This window comes from Mustela nigripes, chromosome 6 (genome assembly GCF_022355385.1).
Source record: "Mustela nigripes isolate SB6536 chromosome 6, MUSNIG.SB6536, whole genome shotgun sequence".
Classification (NCBI taxonomy): domain Eukaryota; kingdom Metazoa; phylum Chordata; class Mammalia; order Carnivora; family Mustelidae; genus Mustela; species Mustela nigripes.
Genome location: NC_081562.1, coordinates 16,020,931 through 16,034,828, shown reverse-complemented (window position 1 = coordinate 16,034,828; position 13,898 = coordinate 16,020,931). Strand labels below are relative to the sequence as shown.

The following is a 13,898-nucleotide window of genomic DNA, read 5'->3' as shown; positions in this document are numbered from 1 at the left end:
TCCATATAACCATGTTCCTGTTTAATGGACTCATATTCCTTTGCCCTTTCCCAAACATGTGTCTTCTCCCAATTTTAATAAAGACTCCATTTATTCAACCATTGGCCAACTGAAAAGTCTCAATGTCATTGTCAGCTCCTCCACTTCCCCTCCAGACTTAGTCACTAAGTTCTTTCTTGACCCTAATTCCTGATGCCTTTCCAAGCTTTATCACCTAATCACTTGACCACTTCTGACTTTCTTGGTCATCCAAAGAGCCTTCTTATGATTATCCAATCAGCTATTATTCCTGTGTCAGAGCTGCCCTGCTGTTATGGGTTGAATCATGTCCCCCCAAAAGATCTTGAAGTCCTAACCCCCAAGACTTGTGAATGTGAACTTATTGGAAATAGGGTCTTTGCAGAAGATCAAGTTTAAGATGAGGTCACTGGGGATGGGTCCTAATCCACTTAGGAAAAGAAGCAAATTGGACAAATTCAGACATACATACACAGAGAATGCCACATAAGGAAGGTGCGGTGTGTCTACAGGTCAAGGAGTACCAAAGGTTGCCAGTAAACTACCTAAAGCTAGAGAGAGGCAGGGAACAGATTCTCCCCTGTAGCTCTCAGAAGGGACCAGCCCTGTTGACACCTTGATCCCAAACATCAAGCCTCCAGGATTGTGAGATAAGTTTCTGTTGTTTAAGCAACCTAATTTGTGGTACTTTGTTATGGTAGTCCTAGCAAACTCACAGTTTCCAAGATTTTTTCCTAAATGCACATCTGATTACACCAATCTCTGCTTGTAGTCCTTCCACAAAAATGAAAATAACAGGTTCCACCGATTGAACACCTACTAGAAACTAGGTGTTCCATCTTTGTTGTATCTAATACTATAATGTCCTTTGAAAGAAGATATGATCATTCCTGATTTTGCAGTTGAAGAAAATGGTCTTCCAAGAAGGTGTATCTTGCCAAGTTCATATAGATAATAAGCAGAAAAACGGAGTTTTGGCTCTGGGCCTTTTTGAGGCCCAAAGTTAGAGTAGCTTTGTGTGTTTCACTGAAATAAGGTTTAGCAAACTTCTTTTATAAAGAACCAGAAAGTTAGCATTTTAGGCTTTGCAGGGCATAGGGTCTCATTTGCAACTACTTAGTTCTGCCATTATAGCATGAAAACAGCCCTAGACAATATGTAAATGAATGGGCATGAATGTGTTCCAATAAATCTTTATTTACAAAAACAAGTGTAGGTCAGATTTGACTCTCTGTGTCAAACAGACTGCCAACTCCTGTCCTATAACACTATCCTTCCTTAAAGATATAATCCATGTTCCTTGGCAAGATAATTACTAATATTAATAGTGTGCTTTTTTATGTGTTAATTTATTTATATCCCTCCTCCTATTATCAGTATATTAGAGGTTACAAACTTGCCAAGATCACACAAATAGTACTGAGCCAGGATAAGAAGTTCGGGCAGCCAACCTCCAAAGCCCAAGATCTTCCCTATTGTCCACAAGGGCCTTCACACATATTCTTCCACATTCCTCCACATTCCTCCACTCTCCACCTCCTTCCCTCACTGAGCACCCTGTACTTCTTCCCACCATACCACAGTGGAGAAGGGGAAATGAATGGGGACTCGGCTAGCCCCACCCCCTGCTCAGGATCAAAGGCCTGGACTTTCCCGGGGCCTCACTGTCAGCAGGGATGGGACATATGCAGAAGGAAGGGGGTACCCACCTCCTCTACCTGGTTGTTGTGAGAGTATAGATATATTAAATACAATAACCCAGGTAAAAGCACTGATGTGCTTGGCAAGTTGCCTTGGCTTGCTTTAAAGGCACTTTTATTATTCAACAGCATCTGGGCCTCGGTTGCAACCACTCACCTCCCCCAGCACTGCTCCCTTCTTCTTCACTAATAGAACCCCAGCTTGGTTTGGGAGGGCAGTAGGAGGTGATGGGATACAATTCTGGCCAATGACACATAAACAGAAGTCTGTTGGGACAGCCAGGAAAATTTTTTGTCTTTCTGATATCAGTTACATGCATCTTCTTCCTTCTAGGATGTGGCTAAAGGACCACAAGTCAGGGAGCCATCCTCAACCACAGGATGAGAACTTTGTGAGAGCTGGTGGAAGTCCTGGAGTCCTGGAGTCCTGTGGTTTCTGCACCCTACTTCACACTTCCCACCTCCAGACTTCTAGTTCCAGGAGGGAAACAGCCTCTCCCTTGGTTAAGCCACTGTAACTGGGTTTAACCCAACTTCACGTGGACTTACTCCTTCCTAACCAAAAGACCTGGTTGGCACATGGGACATATCTTCGGCAAAAAACATGATTTCTAGAATGTAAGAGGTATGAGTCAGTAATGAGGAAATAACTGCATTAATAATAGAAGGACAGAAGCCCTAGATGATAGAGGTCAATGTCCTAGGAACAGGACATTTTTTCCTTTGTCCTGGACATATTTCCAGCTACTGTTCATTGGGCATTCTCTCTGTCGTCTGCACAAAAGTCAGAGGTTGGAGCTGTCATTCTTACCTCTTCCTTCTCTTGGTCAAGCTGCTGTCACAGTTAACTGCCCGCTAGATCCTTGGGCCAAGGCTAGGGGAAGAGAACAGAAATTTGGGATGGAACAGTGCCTGTACCCACTGAGCTGTATGAGCAAGAATGATTCTTTCCCAGTGTCTGCTTCCTTTTTTTAAAAAGGGTGACAATATCTCTTCTTCATAGGTTTGTCATAATAAATGTGACATGCACATAGAAAGGGCTTAGCAGAATGCTAGTAAAGCCTAAAAAGCATAACCCCTCATGATCATTGTCCTCATCATGCCCCCCAGCAAGAATCTGTGACGTGAATGGGGCCAGCACTGAGTGGAAGGCTACAGAGGAGGGGTCTGGCTGAGGCGGATCTTGCAGCTGTTGAAGCCTGGGTGTTTTTCAGTTTTGGAGACCCGGTTCCAACTCCTCACTGCTCCCACCAACATCCCCTTTCAAGCTCAGATCCCTGCAGCCTTCAGAAATGCCTGTGAGATTTCTCTCCCTGGCTTGAAGTTCTGATAATTCTCTGACTTCATTGTCATTCCCAGCTAAGGGAGCGTCCCTTGGAGCCTGAAGGCTCACTCCTTAATCCCACGCAGGTGTCAGACAATACCCGATGGGCGGTGAACACTGTGCTCCTGTCTGGCTCCCTGCCGGCCCCACCTCGGCACTGGGAGCAGCTGGGAGCTAGGCGCGAGGTGCGGGGGCGGACTGGAGCCTGAGATGCTAATCTGCCCAACTGAAGGTTTCACATCTGTCTTGGCACACACACACACAGAGGCACACGGAATCTACAGAGAGTCGGTTGCAGCCCTGAGCAGGTGGGGTCGTTCCCCAGGCGTGGAATACAGGTAGGGCTAGCTGCCTCCGCTGGCAGAGCCGGCATGGCAAAGCCCACTGATGCCTTGGGCCACTCAACAGACTCCATGTGGGAAAGAATGGACAAGAAAATTACTGAACAGAGCAGAGTCTTTGCAATCAGAGCTCTGTTTCAATGCCAGATCTTATGCTTATTAATTATGTGACTCCAACCTCATTGCTTAATCTCTTGGAGGCCATTTTCTCATCTGCGAAGTGAGAAAAATAGGAGGACCTACAGTTGTTATGAATATTAAAAGAGACAATTTAATAAAGCTTTCATTACAGTCTTTGGGAACCTGTTAGTGCTTGATAATCATTAGCATCTAGTTTATGTACTATGAAAATCTTCTGTATAATCCATTAAAAGCTGCTATATGCTCTGAGAGGGATACTAGATTGTGTGGTTGTATTTTATATCTTTTATTGTTACTTGTCTATGTCCTGTAAAAATGTTAAGATGAATGGGCATGGCATTGTTTTGTTATAAGAACATATCTAGCTTTTAAAGTATGAGTTTTGTCAGAGCCTGCTACCTACTCAGTGCTATTTCTTATTCTGAATGCATAACACTATGCAACATAGTCCTTGCTTTCAAAGGGCTTTCAATCTAACTGGTGACACAGCATAAATAGAGATAAAATTAATATAAAAAATGCAATGAGTCTAAAATAAGGTGTAAAGCTAAATGCTAATGTGGGTGGCAGTAACCATAATCCCTGGGATTATTCAGGAACAAGCTATCCAGGATGGGTAGAAGGGATGCCTCAGATCTGCCTGGCCCCCTTCCAACAGGGGAGCCAGAATCACTAAACCCTCAGGTTAATAAGGAAAAGCCATAGGTAATCCTTACACTGAGCCTGCTGAGCACCAAATACAAATTCAAGCACTGTACCTATGTTTTCATTTTAAACTACACAGTAACTAGAATCAGTTGGGCTATTATTATCCCTATTTTAAGGACGAACAAGTTGGGTACAGAGAAGCAAGTTAACTTACTTTAGGTCACAGAGCCAGTAAAGTGACAGAACTGGGTTTTGAACCAGATGATCTTGTTCAAAAAGTTGCTTTTAATCACCATGATATACTTCCTTGCAGAAGGAAAGAAATCAGATTGTATTAGTTATGTGTATAATAGCACATGCTATAACAAACAGCCCTAAATCTTTAGTAGGTTGAATGTGACAGAAGTTTCTCGCCAGTCAGAGTGTACAGGTGTTCAGCAGGCCTTCTTCCAGAAACACAGTGATTCAGGACCCAAGCTCCTCCTGTCCTGTGACTCCTTAATTCCCTAGGGCCACAGGTTCCTCTTTAGAATCTGTCCTGGAGAGAGCCTTTCCACAGAGAAGGGCATACAACCAGCCTAGAAGTGACTTTGCTCATTCCTACTGACATTCAGTGTTTAACCACACAGCCATTCCTAGCTGCAAGGGAGTCTGGATAGCGTAGTCTGGTCAACTGTCCAGGAAGAACATGGGTATGAGTGAGCACCCACAACCTCTGCCACACAACGGAAGACTTAAAACATTCATCCAAGTGCAAAAAGAATACAGACTAGAGAGCTCTAAAGGCCAACCCCAAATGCACAGCTGTAGGGTCCAGGACCCAAACTACTGCAAAACAGCCTTGGTCCTAACTCTAGAAGAAGTCCAGAAGTACCTGTATGACCAGCTGTGCAGACAGGACCCAGCAATCTAAAGCGGAAGACTCCATGCAATGACTAAGTGCTTAGGAACACCACAAGCAGAGGCTCTTCCTCCACCAGTCTCCCCTGAAAAGACAAAAACAAAAACAAAAACAAAAATTGACCAGATGCAGCAAGATCTCTGCCAATGAGTCAGTGAGTTGAAGGGCCTTGTCTGGAGCTTGGCAGGACACCAGGGCTCTGCCAAGAGGTTTTAACTATAGTATAGTCTGGAAAATGGCTGGAATCAGAATGGGGCTCAGGTCTAGAAAGGGACCAGGATGCCAGGCAAGAGGGATTTGATAATGTCCTGTGACTGAATCACTCTAAGAGGTAGAGAGACAGGGAAGGGATGAGGAGAGAAAGCAGAAAGAATTGTCAGCTGGCATCTGCGTGTTCACCCACAGATCATCTCAGCATGTTGTGGGTTTTGAGCAGGACAGCCTTGAGAAACAGGACTAGACCACAGACATCTTGAACTCAGAACATGCAAGACTTCTCCCCATTCCATAGTCCATGTACTGCATGGCCATCCACCAAGCTACCAGAATGAGAGGGTGGGCATCTCTGTTGAACCTCCACTCAGGAGATCTGAATTATCTCTCAGATACAGCCCACCAGTCTGCCCATCCCCCACATCCCTGCTGTAGTTCAGACAACCCCTACCTGCCTTTACTAACAGATCTACAACTTGACTCCAGTTTTCCCTGCTTCTGGTGTTCAGTTCACTCTCCAACAAATTTTTATGGAACTCTGAAGCAGATACGAGGCTATCTGCCTTCCCAGTATCCTTCTCACCTTCTTCCTATCAACTGCATCCCAATTTGTTCAGGAAAGTAATATCCACAGTTAAAACAACAACAACAACAACAACTAACATTCCCAGGTTTCCTTCTTTGCAACTAGAGGTAACTGTGTGACACAATTCTGGCCAGTGAGAAGTAGGCAGCACTCTCTGGGAAGAGTTTCTTTCCTTGAATGGGAAAAAAAAAGAAGTCTTCTACCAAAATAAATAAATAAATAAATAAAATCTTTTTTCATTTCCTTTGGCCCTTCCTCTCCTTTCTGCCTAGCAAGTGGACATGATGCTTAGAGATCTGCACCTTCTTAGTGACATAAGGAAGGAGACCATACGCTAAGGGTGATGTAGCTGGACACTGGAGGAACCAGGGCCCTGATGATTTTCTCAAGCAACTGCATACTCCTTGTGTTGCCTACTTCGGCACATTTGGTTGGGGCAGTGGGGCAGGGGGAAGGTATTAGCTTCCTATTGCTGCTGTAATAAATTACCATGACCTTAGTGACTTAAAATAGCACAAATGTATTCTTACACACCCCTGGAGGGGAGAAGTCTAAAATGAGTCTCAAGTAGCTAAAGGCAAGGTGTTGGCAGGGCATGTTCTCTCCAATAGCCTTGTCAGCTTCTCATGGCCACCTGTGCTCCCCAGCTGGTGCCGCTGGCCCTTCCTCCATCCGCAGGGCCATACTGCCTCCTGCATTACCCTATCTTCTCTCTCACTCCTGCTCCTCCCTCTTTAAGGATGCTTATGAGTCCCTAAAGACATCAGGGCACGTCAGGATACATTAGGGACCTCGGTATAATTTGGGATAACCTCCTGATCTCAAGAGCCTTAACTTCATCATATCTGAAAAGTTTCCTTTGCCATTTAAGGTAACATATTCCAAGGTTCTGGGGATTAGGATGAAGACATCTTTGAGGGCCATTATTCAACCGACCACAGGATGAGAAATAAACTCTTGTGTAAACTATTTGACAAGTTACTCACAACTAACAGCAATTCAAGCTCATAAGAACACCTAGTGGGTCCCAGACACTGGGCTTGGTGCTGGAGATACTCCAGCTGGCCGAGTACCTATCCCCAGCTGAGAGTCTGTCCTGTTACGTTTGCAGCTATTTATTTGCTTATTTGTGGCCTTGGGAGGCTGTGAACTCCAGAGGGCAGGAAATGTGCAACTCATGCTTTTCTGTCACTCCAGCACCAACCCACGGCCTGACCCATTGTGATGCTCAGAAAACGTTGGTTGAAAAAAATGGACTCAGCAATTTGGCGATCACTGCTTGGCCACCAACTCCTAAACACAGATCAGGAGTTCATTCTAAGCATCCGGACTGAATAGGAGCATGGAGACAACAGGTTGACACTCGGATCCAGCAGTCCCCAAAAGCGGTTCCAGGGAACAGGCACTGCATGAAAACAAGAGGGGTCAGGGGCGGCGAGGCTGAAACAAGTCCATTTAGCAAGCCCATACACGCCTGCCTCTTAAAGTTCCAAAAACTCTATGATGCCACAATGAAGAAGCCTGTTTAATGCAGTATTTCCCAAGCTCATCTGACCATGCTATTCATTTCTCATGGAACACTTATTAATCTCCCACAGAGCTACAGTTCCATGAAATACTCATGGGGGAACACAGCTCAACCCTTTCCAGGTCTGCCTTGGGAACTAGGGCAGTCCACTGCTCGCGGGTGGGCTCAGCAGTGATCAGACTAAGCAAGAGCAGGGCTGCCCAACATGAGAGCTGCCATTGTCAGGGAGGACTTTGGGCTGAAGCTGGACCTCATGGACAATGGCATTTGTCCTGGGAGAGGGGAAGGTGGAGCGTTCTCCACTTACCTTGCAAGGCTGCCTGGCTTCTTTTGAATGACCCAGGCTCAGAGTCAATGGGTGCAGAGAAGAGTGTAAATGGCATCACCCAAAGGCTTCTTTCTGGAGGGCCCCAGGCTGAGCAAACCCCAGTCACGGCCTGATCCCCAGCCAGGTGACCATTTCCTGGCTACCTCTGGCTGAATGGCAGCCAGAGTGTGAAGACTTGATCCTCTTCCCCACAGCAGCTGCCCTAGGCAGAGACTCCCTCTGCCAGATCACGGGAACCCACACGGTCTTAGCCCCTCTGCATACTGCTCCATCTGCACCAAGAACTACTGCTCTTGCTCCTACTGGGCAGTGTCGACCTCCAGGTTCAGGCAACCTCAGTCTCAGACCTCTTCTGATCTCCTGCCTCAAGGCTTGGTACACATTGTATGACTTGCATCCACAGAACAATAGGGCTGAACATGATGTTGAAGATCCTCTGTTCTATGGTTTTCAAGTTGAAATCCTCAGTTCAATTTGTTCAATTTCAAATGGAAATCCAGAAGTTCATCAGGGATGCCCAGGCGCCCGCTCTTAAGGACATGGGACAGCTTTCACCTTTCTCATATTAAAGTCATTTCCAAGAATTCACTTCTATTCCTTAAAAATAATTGTTGTAAAATTTTGAGCCCCATTTTCTAGGTCAAGATCTTCATAGAGCACTGGGGAAAACTGAGGACCAGAGAAGGAGAGGGAGTGCCCAAGACTGCAAAACAAATAAAAGGCTATTTGGATGGAAAATCCAGGCCCCTTGGCTCCTGACTGAGCATTGTATCTGTCACACTGGGCTGATCCTGGCATGGGTGGCACCAGACCAGAAGGGAGCATTGGATGCAAAAATCTTCATGAGACCTTCCCTCCGCCAGTTTCCAACAGTTAATAGAAACTGTGATAGAAAACAGACTTCTAAAAATAAATGTGGTTACAATAAGAAGAATGCTTTTTTTAAGGATGCCCCCCCCCCCAGGGACTTCCATCTGGGTAGTTAATGACTCTATTATCCATCTAATTTGAAGGTTCCACTCGCTATAAAATGGACTCACACACACATAGGGCTTCCTTCCCTTCCCCTGCCCTATCCATTCTCTCTTCTTGCCAGCTTCCAGGACATTATTTAACATCATCACTCTAGTCAAGGAAAGTGTTCTTAATCCTGAACAAGCTTACAGAAGACATGTACACAACTATTTCAAAAAAATTAAGCGCCCCTCACCTTCCACAAACACTAGATCTCAGCCCAATCTACTTCCTCATGACGCGGCCCATCTCCCTATGCCACTGTCCCCAGCCCAGGATAAAGCAAGGAATGGGATTTTCTTTGCTTTTCAAAGACATTTGAAGAGAAGCATCTCTAGAAGTTTAAAACACAGAAATCCTCTCAGTTTGAGGATTTGCATCTGAAAAGACTGTGTTAAATGTAAATAGATAACAGGACCCACCCATCAAGTTCAATGGAACAGGAGCTTTCTCCTCTATCTTCCCTACACTCTTTTCTTGTTGATGACTCTTTTATTTGGGGCACAAAGTAACCACTTAATTTCAGGAAACTATGCTCTCTGTGAGACTGGAATTAGGATCATAATACTAAATGAAGAGCTAAAGCTCAGAATGATTAAGTAACTTGCCCAAGGTCACACAGCAAGTAAGTGGTAGAGCCCAAGCCCAGACCCAGGTTCCAGACTCTAATGCTCCTATTTTCTCCACTTGGGCCTTAGTCCCTGTGACATACTGACAACACAAGCTCATATCTATTGAGGTCTTACCATGTACTGGGCTCTGTGCAAAACTTCTACCTTTGAAGAAGTAGTGAAGTAGACCCACTCCTGCAGGAGTGGCCTTGGGATTTTAAACCTATCTCTCTCCTCCAACTGAGACAAAAAGAAAAAAATAATTGTCACCTCTGGAACTTACAATTGAATGGCATAAAACCACTGGACTCTGATAACTAACCAGATGATCATCTTTGCAATCGGACCCCCTTCGTTTGGAAAACAGAAGCATGATCCTCCTAACTTTTTGGATGTCTCTTCACATTGTCACTGTCTATGCTCTTGGTAGGTCTCAGAAAGAAATGGCAATGACACTTGGATATCACCTGTCTGAATACTGGATGTGGAGTCATCCCAGATATCACCTATGGCAATAGGACACATTGGATGTTTTAGAAGGTTTCCAGACTTGGCATTTGTCTTTTACTCACATAAGTGGTTTGTCAAATCCTATGGTTACCATATATATAAAACTCACATGCCAGGCCATGATCCCAGAGACAGGCATGCACCCTCTCTCAGTTTAATAGGTGGGTTTGGGGAATCAAAGATCCCAAAGATTGAAGTGTCATCTGTGTTTTATAGGCAAATAACTATTTAACCACTCTTCTATTGCCTGAGGAGAGAATCCTAACCTATGCATGTTTTCCAAAGGAATTCGGTTTCCCAGTTGGCTGTAAATATCAATCATTTCCAAACTGGGCATGCTTTGGCATTTGACATATCACTGCAGATAAAACACACAACAAAGGGTGGTTTTGTGCCAGAGCAGCATGGTGGGGAAGCTGAGGATACCCAAAGTTCTCTCATCTAAAAACATTCCTCCAGGGGTGCCTGGGTAGCTCAGTCATTAAGCATCTGCCTTTGGCTCAGGTCATGATCCCGGAGTCCTGGGATCTAGCCTCACGCTGGGCTCCCTGTTTAGCAGGAAACCAGCTTCCCCTTCTGCCCCTCCCTCTACTTGTGTTTGTTCCCTCTTTTGCTGTCCCCCTCTGTCAAATAAATAAATAAATAAAATCTTTTAAAAATAAATAAACAAATAAAAACATCCCTCTACCACTATGCCTATGCCGCTACTTTAATTGCCAAAAATATCATGACCGTTAATGCCCAGACCCTTTCCCTGGGGTTTGAGCCACTCCACTGTGTCCACCTCAGGCTTCAGGACCCAGAGGAGCCAGTTGGAGGGCAAACAGTTTATAGAGAGACTTGAGGCCCAGCTGATAAAAAAAACACAAGAATTAACTGAAGGATCAGGAGAGGAGAAGAAACTGTGCCTTCAGTGTTTCTCTAGGGTTAATTCCACTACAGAAAGTGCTAGAACTCTGTTCCCCAACACAGTTCCTCAAACTTTTTGAGAATCACTAAAGCACCTTGGGCCAGTCCATGAACAAGTCCCTCCTCATGCTTTAGCTTCTGCTCCATCAGGATTGTTTCCTGTCCCTGCCTCTGCTGCTCACAAAACCACCCTGTGTATCCTGGCACCAGCACTCCTGGCCTTGGTCCCCCAGCATTGCCAGAGTCTCTTGAAATGACTCTGTCTACTTTATTCTTACCCCTCATGCTCTGAGGACACAATCAGGAGCCTTCCAGTGTTGGGTGAGATCAAGCCTCACACATGGGCTGTACTAAATGTTACCCACTCTCTTCGACAGTTCTGTGGCCACCAAAACAAACCTCTGCACCTCTACTCTTTCCTGAAGGTGAATTCCAACCCAGAAAATTCCTTGGTTCCCCGAAAAACTGACCCTACCCTCCTCCCACACTCATCCAATTAATGTTTTCATTACTTAATGCAATCTCTGTAGCAATCATCAAGTGGTAAATTTTCCCCATATTTAGCTATCACTTACATCCCTGGTGTTCCTCCAAGACCCATCAGCCTTGGGGCAAAATGGCACAGAGTTAGTAGGAAAAAACTATCTCTCTGATTCCAGCCCCGCCCCTATTGCAAGATCTCAGATCTTCCAGAGAGTTCCCCTTGCAAAGGGGCCACCTCCTCCGTGCTCTCAGACCTGTTTCACCCTTTTCTGATTACCAATCCCAGACAGATTGGCTTATCACTTCCACTTCCAATGACATCTTTAACTCCTGCTTTCTGTGTCCACCCAAGTTATTAATGCCCGTGATGGCCATTAGATTTGGCAATGGGTCACAGTGTCAGCCATCACGACCAAACTAGCAAGGATTTTTAGGGTTGCCAGTGACAGGCACCCAAGTCAATGTGAATAATGCACAAGACGGAATGTATTTCCTAGGACTGGAAAAAATCAAGTTAGTCCAGTATTTGGGAATCCCAGTCTCCCATCCCCCACTCCTCTCCTCCTCTCCCCCCTGTGCTAGCTTCATTTCCAAACAGGCTCCCTCCTTGCCATGGCAAAATTGGTCACTGTGACTGTTGGCTCCAGATGTACAGCTATGCACAGCAGGAAGAAGGAGAATACAAGCTTTTTCATTCAGAACCTCCAGAGTCAAAGACCTGGCAAGACCTCTGATTGCCCCATCTGCATAACTGCTTTCCCTGAATCATACCCTGTGACCAAAGGAATACAAACATCTGTTGGCCAAAGTCACAGGCCCACTCCCATGTGGGAGAGTATTAGCTTCAGCTGAACCAAGTGGAAGAGGGTCCCCAGAGGAAAGAAAGATTTTTATCATCAAAATACGGGAAAGAGTTCCGAAAGGCTAAAGCAACAAAAACCCAAATAGACTTTATTCCAAGAACTTAAAATCTCTCCTAGCTCTTTCAGGTTTGCACAAGAACTGGGGTAAAACCTGGTCTGCAAGCCAGCAGTGAGAACCAATGTGGCATTCAATCAGTGGACCTGAGTGTGGGAATCTGAGATCTGAAGTCAAGAAAAAGTAGGGAGAGCTGTTGATTCCCTGTCAGACTAGCCAAGTGCCTTGCTCTGGGTGGGCCTCCTGAGCAGCTTGGCCTCACTCCCTGTCCCTAACCCAGGACCCCTGAGCCCACCCAAACTTCATTATTGCCCTAGGATCAAACTTCAGCAAAAGATAGCAGAACCTTATCTCCATGCCGCTCTTTTCAAATGTGCCCAGATATAAGCATTTTAGCAGTTGAAAAGCAGCTCCTTGCAACCAAGAAGGTAGGAGCAGCTTGGGAATAAAGGCAACAGAATGCTGAGAGATAGACTCTGGCTACATCATTCAAGGCCAAATTCCTGTCCCACCCACAGCCAGCACCTTCCTCTGATCCGTTCAGTTACAAAAGTTATCCAGTTCCCCTTTCTGCATACACAATAATGGGCTGAGTTTTTCTATCACTTACAATCAAAAGCATCCTAAGCAAAAGAAACAGGGAGTACCTTTCCTGAACACTATCCTGAGAAATGTGATGACACATCTGTGGTTTAGTGAGAACACTCAACAGGTTAGAAATGTCTGTCCTTGGTGTGAGTCCCCACTGGAACAGGGAATATTGGCACTGATGCCACATACTTGAGGAAATAAATAAATCCAAACCTGGATGGCACTAAATACCCTGTCTTGGGTTCCACAGATTACCTATCATTGATTAGACCCAATCTCCATTCACCAGGGAGAAAAATGGTCTAGAAACCCATCCAACTTCCATTGCCCAGCAAGATGGAGTTAGCCAATTTTCATCCCCCAGCATATCGGGGAAACCAGGGCAGTGAGATTTCATCTGATTTGCCAAGTAGCAGATCCCTGAACATTAATGTGCTGATCAGCTTTCAAAGAACCCACCAAGCATCAAGCCAAAATAAGGAGTCTTACAAGGGCTTCTATGAACTCGTTATCTTTCTGATTAGTATTCAGTTTCATTTTAAGGATTAATTTTCTCAGTACAAGGTGAGCACCGGTAATGCATATGAATTTACATACCCAATGAGCAGCTTTGTATTAAGGTAAATACCTGGAGCTCTCATGAATTTGTGAAACCCAAATCTCCCAAAAGAACAATTGAGGTCTTACTTGCAGCTTAGAAGATAAAGCCTTTTAAAGACAAAACTCCTTGGAGTTTTTGAAGACCTCAGACCTATTCACCTTTGAGTTTGGGTTTGGGTCACCTTTGGGGTTTGAAGAATCTGAACCAAATTAGTCTAACTGTAGAACCAGAGCCTCTTCACCACTGCTCTCTCTCTCCTGCCTAACACAGTTTCTGCAACAAACTAGAAAGCCATGAAAATATTTTTAGTTGGGTTTTTTTTTCCCTTTCTCTCTATAAGAAACCCTAAAGTTAAAATGGTCTATTCCCTGTCATTCAGGCCAATCCCATTTCTTAGCCTTCAGAAAACTAAATCCAAACAACAAAAGGAATTCATTAGTTCATGAAAACAAATGGCCCAGAGATGAGTGAAGCTTCAGGCAAAGCTTGATCCAGCACCTATATTCCGAGATCAGGACTTGATTTCTTCCTGT

General features: G+C 44.9%; 1 long non-coding RNA gene across 3 annotated transcripts in view; it reads right to left on the bottom strand.

Annotated features, from left to right (window-relative positions):
* The window catches only part of LOC132020485 (uncharacterized), a 150,605-nt gene that overhangs the window by 65,466 nt on the left and 71,241 nt on the right, over positions 1-13,898 (bottom strand). Inside the window, exon 1 of one of the 3 annotated variants that reach the window (XR_009404989.1) lies at positions 5,047-5,136. The exons of the other annotated variants lie outside the window; for them this stretch is intronic. This is a non-coding gene — a long non-coding RNA (uncharacterized LOC132020485). Of the gene's footprint in view, positions 1-5,046; positions 5,137-13,898 lie in introns of those variants that run through there. 3 annotated transcript variants of the gene reach the window in all.